Source organism: Sus scrofa, chromosome X (genome assembly GCF_054392235.1).
Source record: "Sus scrofa isolate SSC_HxYL_T2T_F1_AM1 chromosome X, Sscrofa_HxYL_maternal_Yorkshire_Landrace_v2.0, whole genome shotgun sequence".
Lineage (NCBI taxonomy): Eukaryota > Metazoa > Chordata > Mammalia > Artiodactyla > Suidae > Sus > Sus scrofa.
The window spans coordinates 131,782,336-131,794,431 of NC_139401.1; the positions used below are offsets into that span (position 1 = coordinate 131,782,336).

A 12,096-nucleotide genomic window follows, 5' to 3' on the forward strand; every position below is an offset into this window, starting at 1 on the left:
TATGAGTTCAACTTTTTAAAAAACTTCTGCATCTAAGTAAGATCATATAATATTTGTCTCTCTTATTTCATTAAGCATAATGGCATAGAGGTCATCCATGTTGTTGCAAATGGCAGGATTTCCTTCTTTTTATGACTGAATAATATTCCATTGTCTATAAACCACATCTTCTTTATCCATTCATTTATCAACATTTAGGTCGTTTCCATACCTTGGCTGTTGTGGATAACGTTGCAATGAACATACTGCCTTCTGAAATATACTTAGAATCATATGGTAGTTTGGCGGGGGAGGGGGGTAGTTATAGTCAGGTCTTTATTTAAAAATCTGATCTTTCACCAAGTCGGGGAGCAGAAACCTTCACGGTCGTCACAATCTTTTGCTTGGGTGCTGCCTCTGTGGGAGCCTTTGAAGCAGCCATTGCTGTCTTTTTAGATGCTTGCTTAGCCTTTTTTTTTTTTTTTTTTTTTTTTTTTTTTTGCTTCCTTGGCAGCCCTGAGAGCTTGTTCTCGTTGAGCCTTCCTAAATTGAGGTTTCAGATTCCTCTTGGCCATTATGTCAGCAAGTTATGGCCCTGGTGCATCTCTTGAATTTGACTATACGATAGGTTCTTTTCTTTCGAATTTCTTCTGACTGTCCCTTTTTGTGCTTCCTTCTGTAGAGAACAGACCTGTTGATCTGTGGAGGATTCCTCTTGGAAAGGAATGCTGACTCACATTTTGCATTAAGAAATTGGAAAACCTTCTCGTCAGTCCTGGCGTAGTGCCTCCCAGGTCCTGGGTAGATCTTGTACCCTCTGAAACTGCATGGCTTGACCTTCGTGGCTGCTAACACTGGGGAGGAGGAAAGATGGCGAAGAGGACCGCACTGCTTTCCATAATGGCTGCACCAATTTACATGCCCACCAACAGTATCATCGTGTTCCCTTTTTCCCACATCCTTGCCAACACTTATCCTTTGACCTTTTGATGATAGCCATTCTGACAAGTGTGAAGTGATATCTCACTGTGGTTTTGATTTGCATTTCCCTACTCATTACGGACACTGAACATCTTTTCATGTGTCTCTTGTCCATATGTATGTCTTTGGTAAATGTCTATCCAGGGCTTTTCCCCATTTTTAAATCAAGATGTTTGTTTCTTTGCTATGGCATTGTGTGATTTGCTTATATATTTCAGATATTAACCCCCTCTCAGACACATGACCCCGTCACTTTTTGGTGGAAGCCTGGGAGCCAGTGCATAACGTTTGATGTTCCTTGCTCCTGCCATGGTGATGGTGAAAGCAAGTGTTGACAAGGGAGCCTCCAAAGCCTGTATTCTTGAGTGACCATGAGGAGCAAATTCCCCTGCTGACCTGCATTGCAGAGGTCACTTGAATGAGAAATTGAGCTTTGTCATTACACCACCAAGATGTGTGGGATTGTTTGTTACCGCAGCATAACCCAACCCATACTGACTAATACAGATTATATTTGATGAAGGAGTTTTATAGTAGTAGAAACATAATTGCAGAAGTCGGACAGTTTACTCAAGGAAGTAATGTTCCTCAAGTATTTTAAGAGCACCTATTTACTAATCAAAACTTGCCACGTTGATAAGATGACATTTTTGTCTCTTCATTAAAGCAAGTTCTCAGAGATACTTTCTGGATCCTGGTTTGAGTCATTGTATGATTTTATTTTACAGCATTTGCCAATCTACAATAGATTCCAAGAAAGGTTTTCAGCCATACACCCATATTTTTTTTTGGCCCAATATTTATTGAGCTCCTACAATGTTTCAGGTAACCTGCTAGGTGATGGGGTATCAATAGTCAAAAAGAAAGATAAGGTTCCTTCCTTCAAGGAGCTGGGAAATGTCCTGAGGGAAAAGAACAGGGTGCTTTGAGACTGTATAACAGGGGAACTGACCTAGCCAGAGAGGAGAAAGAAAACATGACGCTCTCTCTGAGACCCGAAGGATGCATAGGAATCAGCCTGACATGGCAGCTGTCAGTAAGATCTTGGTGTCAGTAAGAAATGGAATGTTCAAGAAATAGGGCAGGGAGTTCCCAAAATGGCTCAGTGGTTAACAAAGCTGACTAGCATCCATGAGGATGCAGCTTTGATTCCTGGCCTCACTCAGTGGGTTAAGGATCCTGTGTTGCTGTGGCTGTGGTGTAGACCGGCGGCTGCAGCTCCGATTTGACTCCTGGTCTGGGAACCTCCATACACCATGGGTGTGGCCCTACAAAGCAAAAAATAAAAGAAAAAGAAATAGGGCACTTAGGGTATTTAAAAGTTCTAGCTTTTTAAATTAAATAATTAATCATAGCTCATTCATAAAGACTAAAGTTCCAGTACTTTCATTTCTATTGTCTCACTTTACTGTTAGAAACTCTCAATGAGGGAGACTGAGAATGAAATTATTCTCTCTGGGTAGACCCTGTCTATGTCCCACCCACACAGACGTGTCCCTTAGCCCTCTGTATGACCATGCACACTGGCCCTACTTCCAACTGCCAGTATCCAAGTCTCTTTGCCTGAGCACTGTCTCTGACCACTAGTGTCTGCTCCACCTGCCTACATGGCAGCCCTGAAGGAGGAGGAATTAACCCCTACCCTGGAAGCAGCTCTGAACCGATGAACGACTGGTGGGAGTCAGTATATCAATGACCTAGTCAGCCCTTCACCCCTTGGGCAGGACAACTTAGAGGCAGGTGTTCTGCTTTGATACCTAGAGCTCTCCAGAAGGCTTAAGCTCCCATGACAGACCACAGAGGTAACAGACTTCATAACACACCCTTTGCGGGCTGCTTTCCTTTCTTGTATCATTTCTACACTCCACGGTAGCTATTTCCTGCCATCACCTCTCTAATGGTTAATTTTATGCGTCGACTTGGCTAGGCCACGGGGCTCAGTCATTTGGTCAAACTCTCTTCCTTTTCTTTTCTCTCTTTCTTTTTTTTTAGGGCCGCACCCACAGCATATAGAAGTTCCCAGGCTAGGGGTCAAAACAGCTGTAGCTGCCGGCCTACATCACCGCCACAGCAATGCAGGATAGGAGCTGTGTCTGTGACCTATCCCACAGCTCACAGCAGCGCCGGATCCTTAACCCACTGAGCAAGGTCAGGGATTGAACCCACGTCCTCATGGATACTAGTCGGGTTCGTTACCGCTGCACCACCACAGGAACTCCAAACTCTACATTTTCTACGAGAGTATTTTTTTAGAGGTAATTAACATTTAAATCAGTAGCCTTTGAGTAAAGCAAATTGGTTTCCCTATGTGGGTGGGCCTCGTCCAATCAGTTGAAGGTGTTTAAGCGCAAAGGTCTGAGGTTCCCCCAACGAGGAAGAAATTCTGCTCCAGACTGCCTTCACATTTGAACTGCAACACCAACTCTGCCCTGCACCTCTGGCCTGCAGGCCTACCCTGAGGATTTCAGACTTGCCAGCCCCCCAAAATCCTTAAAACACATCATAGATCTATAGCTATATCTATGCAAATATAGAAATGTATACATGAATATATACACGAGTAGATACATATATGCATTATATGTATACATATGTGCATATTGTACATGTGTGTGTATATTTTATATACATATATATTTGGATGGATATATTTGGACAGATAGAGCTCAGTGACTTGCTGAAGTCACAAAACAGCTTTGATGTGGAGCTCAGCCTAGAAGCCCCATCTCCTCACTGGCATTGGTTCCACCTACGAACGTTTGGCCAACACTTGCCTAGCCCTCCCCTTCCCACGTCTACACAGACATGGTGGGTTCATCTTTTCCTCTGGCCCCGTCAGAGCTCTGGAAACGTTCTCAAGCCACACCGTGGGCAGCCTTTTGCAGTCAAGAGGGCCGGGTGTGCAGAAGAGGCGGGTCTGCCGTCCCTGTTTCCGACCGCATTCAGAACCCTTCTGAAACGCACCACCACCCTTTCGGACTTTGGTGGCAGCTGGCAGTGTCTGACTGGTCCCACCCACCTCGGATGCCTCACCGGCTCCTTGAAGCGGGAGTCAGGGGCACCTGCCCGCCCCCACCTCACACCTAAATGCCAAGGCAAGCCGACTCCGTTTCTGACAGCAGCCCTCCCCGCCGGGCACCCACGCCAGGGCACTGAGCTGGGAATTCAGTGCCACTCTCAGAGCGCAGATCCGAAGGCCCAGCCAAGGCCGAGTCTCGCCCAGGGCTGGCCACGAGGAGGTGGTGCTCCTATGACGGACCGAGGGAAGCGGCTCAGGGTGAATGATCCGCTCTGGGCACAGGGACTTATTTCAAAGTCTCCTTGCAGGGGCCTTTAGGAGAGCTGGCTAAGAAAAGCACAAAAACGTGTCGTAGAGCTGGCCCCGTTATTCTCCAGTCCTCACACACGGAGCCCAGAGCTCATTCAAATATTTGCCAAAGTGCTTACAGATGCTGCAGCTTCTCTTGTTATGGACTCTAAGGCCACGGATCAGGGAAAGTGGATTCGCGAGACACCCTCGGCAGAGATGGCAAAGGCCCTAGCAGGTTAATGGCAGCAGAAGGAGCTGGTGCGGGGCCCCTGGCCCAGCGGGGGCTCTTTCCACTCCCTGCGGGGACAAAGGCAGCGCCTGGGAGCGCGAGGCGGGGGCACAGCCGGCCCCTCCCGCCTCCAGGCCGCAGCACATCAGGAGAGAAGGAAGACCACGCTCCAGGCTGCGGGTGGAGTGGGATGTGAGGCCGAAGACAGCCGGAACCTTCGGCAGAGGAAGTGCTGTAGCAACAAGGCCAGGCCTCTGAGCCCTCGGCCCCACCTTGGACCCGCTTTGATCCGCAGGGCCCAGCGGCGGAAGGGAAGACGCCTGGGATCAGCCACGGCTCCCAGTTCCTAGCAGGAAACGGGCGTGCTTTTCTCTCATGTGGGGACACGGTTTGTCACGGTCACATTAATGAGACCACGAACAGGGAACCCAGAGCATAACCTGTCTGAGGCTCTGGGTTTGGGCCGTCCGTGGTCTAGGCCAATCCTGAAGACACACCAGTGAGATCAGCAGGTGTATCCTCCCATTTTACACACGAGGAGACTCCAGGCCCAGAGAGGTTCGTGCCCTTACCTAAGGCCACACAGCGAGTCAGGCCTAGAGTCAGAACTCAGACTCCAAAATCGGGGCCCATGCTCACCTGCCACGGTTTCTCTTCCCCGCTCTCAGGGAGGGATCAAACATTCATGCCACGAATACTTTTCAAGCCCTTGGGAGGCCCTGTTCTGAGGGCCGAGCGCCGAGAAGGCAGTGGTGAAGAAAATGCCACAAGGTCCCTGTTCTCTGGATCTGATATTCCAGCGAGGGGAATGTACACGAATGACCCGATCACGAGAACAGAACTCAAGTGCAGAAAACAGTGAAGCCAAGGCATACGGGAAAGGGCCAGAGCGGCGGGTCTAAAGACTGGGCCTCTGGGGAAGAGGGAAACCACGAGGTTCCGATCAGGGTCTGGCCTCTGGGGGTGATGACCCGCGGAGCAACCCCATGTCCCCGCCTCCTCTGCCTGGGTGCCCACCCTGGAAGTGGCCGCCGAGCAGCGGCCTGGCCCAGGACCCTGCTGGCCCCAGGAAGTCAGGAAATGTGTGTGTGCGCGCGCGTGTTTCTTTCGAGGTTAAACTCATCCAAGTCTGGTTCATAAAGAAAGACAGACAATAAATGTGGGCAGAGAAGAGCTGGCCCTGGATGAGGAGACCCAGGCCGGGGAAGGCGACCTGGCCGGGGCCGCTCCATGGGTCCCGGGCGGGGGCAGGGCTTGAACCTCAGTACTGAAAGGGAGGAGATGAGAACGGAAACCCTAACCCCCAAGTGCTCACGGCTCAGGCAAACAACAAAGCCATGTTCCAAATAACAACTCTCTTAATTAGCCTCTTTCGTTCAGAAGTATCTGTGACCAGAGACCCACTTTTTTTTTTCTTTTGGTCTTTTTAGGGCCGCACCTGTGGCATGTGGAAGTTCCCAGGCTAGGGGTCGCGTTAGAGCTGCTGCTGCCGGCCTATACCACAGCCATAGCCACGCAGGATCCTTAACCCACTGAGTGAGGCCAGGGATCGAACCTGCGTCCTCATGGATATTAGTCAGGCTCGTAACCCGCTGAGCCACGATGGGAACTCCCTGCTTCCCTCTTAATGCTTCTACTCCGACGACAGTGGCCTGGAGTGTGCACGGTCGCGACTTTCAAGAGGGTCCCTGAGCTCATGCGATCCACCCAGGTCTTCGAGATTTTCCCAAGATGTCTCCTTGGCCACTGGAAGGTCCACGGCAACCCAGAAGGGGGGGACCAGAGGTGGAAGGGCTCCTCAGGAAATCCGGTTTACTTGCCCAGACCAGAAGATAGATAGAAGTCCCATGGTGGTGTGTCCCCACTGAGGCCTGGAGCCCTCCCACCAGATGGGAGAGCCTTGTCACCATTAAGGTGTTGGGACCCAGGGACCTCAGGAGCCCTGAACCCGAAATGCCTGATGTGCCACCTATAATACCAGGCCAGTGCCCCTTTGTGGGCTTCACCTCCCTCTCGGGTTTCCCAGAGTTCAATACCGCTGGTCCTATCAGGACCGGGCTGGGATGCCCATGCCAGGGGCAGGGCGGGCATCAGCGCACGGGGTATGCACGGGCCTTCCCAGAGCCAAAAACGCGGTGACCAACAGTTGACCTCAGTAGAACTCGGATTAAAGCCACCCCCTACACACACACACACACACACACACACACACACACACCCCAACGGGTGTGCCTGCATTGCTGCTTCCACTTGAGCAAATCCCTGCCGAGGTAGAAGGGCCTATTTGTTCTCTGTCAAATGGCACTTATCTCACACACACACAAACACACACACACACACACACACACACACCATGAACTCTGCCTGTGGACCAGGTCAGAACTGGCAAATCTTCATCCCGGACAGCCGGTTACATTGGAATTTCGGAAAAACAAATCACGGTTTCGTCAAGTACGCCCCAGGCGATATTTGGGACGTACTTACAGTAAGGAATTTATTCACTGTTGACCTGAAATGCATTATTTAACTGGGCGTCCAGGATTGTATCTGGCAGCCCCATGCCTGCGGCCCACTTGGTGGCTGGCACCAGTCGCCGAAACTAGTCGATGGAGAAAACAAAGAAAGAAGATCCTGTTTTGCACAAATATTTAGGGGATAAATACTACAGGCTGTCGCCGCGGCACTTCTTCCTCTTGTGACATTTTTGGAGGGCGTTTCCATCGTATAGAAAGCCCGGGTCTCGTGGGATGCAAATGAGACCCAGTCCCAGAGGGGGGAAAATGAGTTGGAAAAGCAGTTACAAAACAACCCCAGGGAATCCGAGGCCCGCGCGCTTCATCTGCCGAGTCTTTTATTCTCGTTAATTCCTAACAGTGTCTTTTAAATCCTGGACTAGAATTCGAGAACAGTCGGGGTGTGAGTGTGACAGTCATTACTCCTAGGAGACGCCCGCTCCGCCAGCTGGGCGCCCTCCGCGCGCGTTCCTGGTGCCACAGCGGCCTCCAGTGGTCGCGCGAGGAACCGCACGCCGTCTCCACCGCCGGTCCGAGCCGGCCCTGGCGGGGGCGGAAGACACAGCGGGGGCGGCGGCGGCGGCGGCCGCTCAGGGCCAGGCTGTGTGGGAGGATCGCGGCTCGAGAGGCACAAATCCAAGGGCGCCACGTGGAAACAAAGCTCTTCCCTGTTGCTGTGAAGACCGACCAGACCCGGGTTATATTTCATCCCGCAGGCCCAACTGTGACGTGTCCGCTGACCCGGTTTTACAGATGTCCTCTTCCAAACGGACTCAGCTTTGTGAATGTTTTTCTTTCACTATCAAGCCGTGGTGATGGAAATGTAAAAAAAAATTTTTTTAATTAAAAAAAACCCTTTTGAATAGAATCAGAGAAGGCTGGGCTAGGAATAGATTCTTATTCTGCCAGTTGGTGATGCGTAAGTGGATCGCTGGGGGAGGGGGGAAGGTCAAAACCACCGGAATTAGGGCTCTCGCTCCCACCCTCTGCCTCTAAACTCCAACCTAGCAACAGTCTCGCTTCATTTCCGAGTAAGGGCGGCACCGCCGATCCATTATTGAAAACACACGGCTCCCGTGCCGTTGTTCATTTTCATATATGCAGCTCGGGGCAAAAGGTTCTCTGCCGCAGCTTCCCTTTGATTTGAAAGCAATACAAAGAATAAAGGGAAATGAAAAATGTGACCATAGAGGGGCGGGCGCTTGATCCTTACACACTTACACACACACACACACGCCTTCCAGGTACATACAAAGGCAATTTTCCGAACGGGTGGTCACCAGCCTTTCCCTTTTCACAAGTTGATACTCTGGCAGCCCCACAGCTTTCCGTTGGCTCCTTTGCACATCTTTTCAGCTGAAATCCACCTCCGGGGCGGGGACATTGGGGAGACCCAAGGACGGGACCGATGCCCGCGCAGCAGCCCCTGCAGCGGGGCCACGGTCAGCGGGACCGGAGGCGGCCACAGGAGAGGCGTGTGGACCTGGTCTGAGGCCTGCTTTCCCCCGGGACCTGCGGGGGACCTGCGGGGGAACCCGGCCCAGCGGCTTCCCGGCCCCAGCCTTCAGCGCCCCCTCGTGGAACGAGGAGCCGCCGGGGCGTCTTCTCCAAATTCTTTTTGCTCCTTCATTTCCCAAACATGTATGTGCCTAAACCGTGCCAGACACTGGGTTAGAGGCCGAGCATAGAGAACGGCAGAGGGAATGCCCCTTCTGAGAACAAGGTCATTGCAAAGCGACAGAAGGCGCACCAGAGGAGAGGTGTAAAGCCGGCTGCCTGCCGGGCCCTGCTGATGGGAGTGTAAATTCGCGCCACCTCTTTGGAGGCCAGTTTCGCACCAGCCTCCAGATTGTCACGTGCACACCCTAGAGCCTGCGCGCTGCTCCGGGCCACCATGGCATCCTAGGGGACATCGGGGAGAAGGGTGTGTGCTTAGCTGGGTAAAGGTCACGCACCCGCACTGCAGCCAGGACAGAGCCCCAGGGAAGCTGGGTCCCCGACCTCTTGTGCCACTATGGTGGCACGTGGGCTCTGCCTGCCACCCGGCAGATGGAAGAGGCGTCGGGACCAGGACACGTGGCAGGTCAGTAGGGGCCAAACCAGAAAGGTCTCTCTGAAGGCCAGGTGGAGGCGTTTCTGTGTTTCCTCGTTTCACTGGAAGCCACTGGAATACTTGAAGGTGAGGGAGGTGCAAAGGGGCGACCCAGACAGTTCTGCAGGTCGCAGAGATCCTCCTGAGAACTCGGTGGACCCACTTGCTGTGGGGCAGGAAGGCGAAACCGCTTAGGAAGTGGTTGCGCGTCCAAGTGATAATAGGACGGTAGGGGCAGAGAGAGGCCTGGGCAGGTTCGGGATTCGCTCAGAGAGGTGAGATCCATGGCTTGTAGGTGGATGTCTACGCCCCTTGGAGCTGCAGGGCTCTCCCGACCCCCGCGGCCAGCAGAGTCCTGAAGGTCAAGGCTGCGAAGAGCAGCGCTCTCAGTGTTAACCTTTGCAGAAAAGTCTCGTGGATGAGCTGTGGTGGGAGAGCAAGGACGCGCTGCAGCTGCCAGCTTCGTCCTCCAGGAAAGCGCGTCATGTGCTCACGGGGAAATGCTTCCGATTTGCGTGTCATAGAAAAGTGGGGTTGGGAAAGCCGTTAGAAACTCTGCAGGGAGTTCCCTGGTGGCCAAGTAGGTAAGGATCCGGCATGGTCACTACTGTAGCTCTCTCTGGTCAATCCCCAGCCTGGGAACTTCTGCATGCCGTGGGTGTGACCAAAAAAAATTAAAAATAAAAAGATAAAGAAATCACGCAGTATAAAAAGCAGCTTGTAAACAGGTTGGAGAAGAAGAGGATGGAGAACAGGGTCGTTTCAGATACTGTGCCTGGGGAGGGCTCTGCCAGGTTAATGTGATGTTAGACTGTCTTTGCTTTGTGTATTTTTCTAATTTTTCTGTGATGAATATGTAAATACTTTTGCAATAAGGGAAGGATCCAGTATTATTTTTTTTTAAGAAATGACCTACTATGTCTAAATCCTCTGTTATCAGACAGGAAGCTGAGATGGGAAAAATCTCTTTGGACAGGAAGAAAAGAGAAATCCAATCAATTACTACTATAGAAAATCTTTTTTTTTTTTTCCTTCTGTTTTTTTTAGCGCTGCCCCCGCGGCATATGGAAGTTCCCAGGCTAGGCGTCGAAGCGGAGCTGTAGCCACCGGCCTATGCCACAGCCACAGCAACGCCAGATCTGAGCCGTGTCTGCGACCTACACCACAGTTCACGGCAACGCTGGATCCTTAACCCACAGAGCGAGGCGGGGGATCGTACCCGCAATCTCAAGGTTCCTAGTCAGATTCATTTCCACTGTGCCATGACGGGAAATTCTTTTTTGTTTGTTTCTGGGTTTTTTGGTGTTTTTTTTTTTGGTTGTTGTTGTTGTTAAGGACTGCACCTGCGGCATATGGAGGTTCCCAGGCTAGGAGTCAAGTTGGAGCTGGAGCTGTAGCCTGCTGGTCTACACCACAGCCACAGCAACACTGGATCCGAGCCATGTCTGCGACCTATACTACAGCTCACAGCAACACTGCATCTTTAACCCACTGAACGAGGCCAGGGGTCAAACCCGCATCCTCATGGATGCTACTCAGGTTCATTACTGCTGAGCCGCAATGGGAACTCCCAAGAAAATATTTGCTGTTGAAAAATCTTCCTCTGTATTTGAAAGCTCCTTGCCCTCTTGAAAGATTTTTTTCAAGGCTATATGCAAAGGGTCACTCCCCTTCTACAGTCAGCATGTTATTTTCATAATCGAGTGTGTATCCCCAAGTCATAAAAGTCTCAGAGACAGAAGGGGTTTTAGGGAGTCCTGTGGGGCCGGCTGGGTTTGGTCGTGGGGGCTGTCCTGTGTGTGCCTGCTACCACCCGCAGCCTCTCCACACTCAACGCCAGTAGCACCCCCTCCCCAACCGAGTTGTGACAACCGAAAGTGACACCAGACACTGCCAAATGTCCCCAGGGGCATGATCACCCCCGTTGAGATCCACTTGCCAAGGTGTTGCTTACATACCTCGGGTGACAGAGAGCTCACCCCACCTAGGAGCAGGCTCTTCCAAGCTTGAGTTGCTGTTAGACAGTCAGCCTTCCACTGAGCGGCCATCTGTCTCCCCACAGCATCGGTGCTGCTTCCGCCCTCAGGGCCATTAGCGCGCCCGTCCAGTCTCTCTTTCCCAGGATGCTTCTGCAGGGCTTGCAAGAGGGCGCCATGCTCTGCTCCCCATCGCCCCCTCCGCCTGCTCCGAGTCTCCTCTCCCGAGCGGAACGCTCCTCCCTCGGCTGGTCCTCACAGGACACGCTGGGTCTCCTGTTTCTCCGTGACGGTCCCAGGTCCTCGGCTACACGCGACTCCCCAGGTGCTGGCTGACCATGGCGCTGGCCGCCTCTCCTGCTGGACACCTTTTTTTGGCTTTTTTAGGGCCACACGTGCGGCATATGCAGCTTCCCAGGCCAGGGGTCGAATCAGAGCTATAGCCGCCAGCCTACACCACAGCCACAGCCACGCCAGATCCGAGCTGCGTCTGCGACCTACACCACGGCTCACGGCCACGCCGGATCCTTAACCCACGGAGTGAGGCCAGGGATCGAACCCATATCCTCATGGGTACTAACTGGGTTCGTAACCCGCTGAGCCACAATGAGAGCTCTGCCTGTGCCTTCTACACTTTGCGCTGCGCGCATATATTACGCAGTCACAGTAAACAAGCAGGCAGATAAGCACGTGGGACATGTTTCACCTGCTTCATCACCCGAGCCACCAGCCTGTCCTGACCCCTCTGGTGATGGATCTGTCTTTCGCATCCTCACTTCCATCCCCAAATACCCTCCGCATCTTCACTCAAGGCCACGTCCACAAGGCAAGGTGGAAAAAGACAAGGCGAGGCCCACCTAGGCCCCTGTAAGTCAAGGTAGCGAGTGGGGACTTTTCCCGTTGGGACCTCGGGAACTCACTCATTTCCTTCAAGACAAGTCAGCCCACCCGACTGGCCACCCCACTTCCTCCTCCTTTCCAGGGCGTCTCTGACTACAGGGCGAGCTTCTGGACTC

General features: G+C 52.2%; 1 pseudogene; it reads right to left on the reverse strand.

Annotated features, from left to right (window-relative positions):
* Positions 1-222: 222 nt before the first annotated feature.
* Positions 223-1,453, reverse strand: LOC146394813 (large ribosomal subunit protein eL24 pseudogene; annotated as a pseudogene).
* Between the last annotated feature and the right edge of the window lie 10,643 nt (positions 1,454-12,096).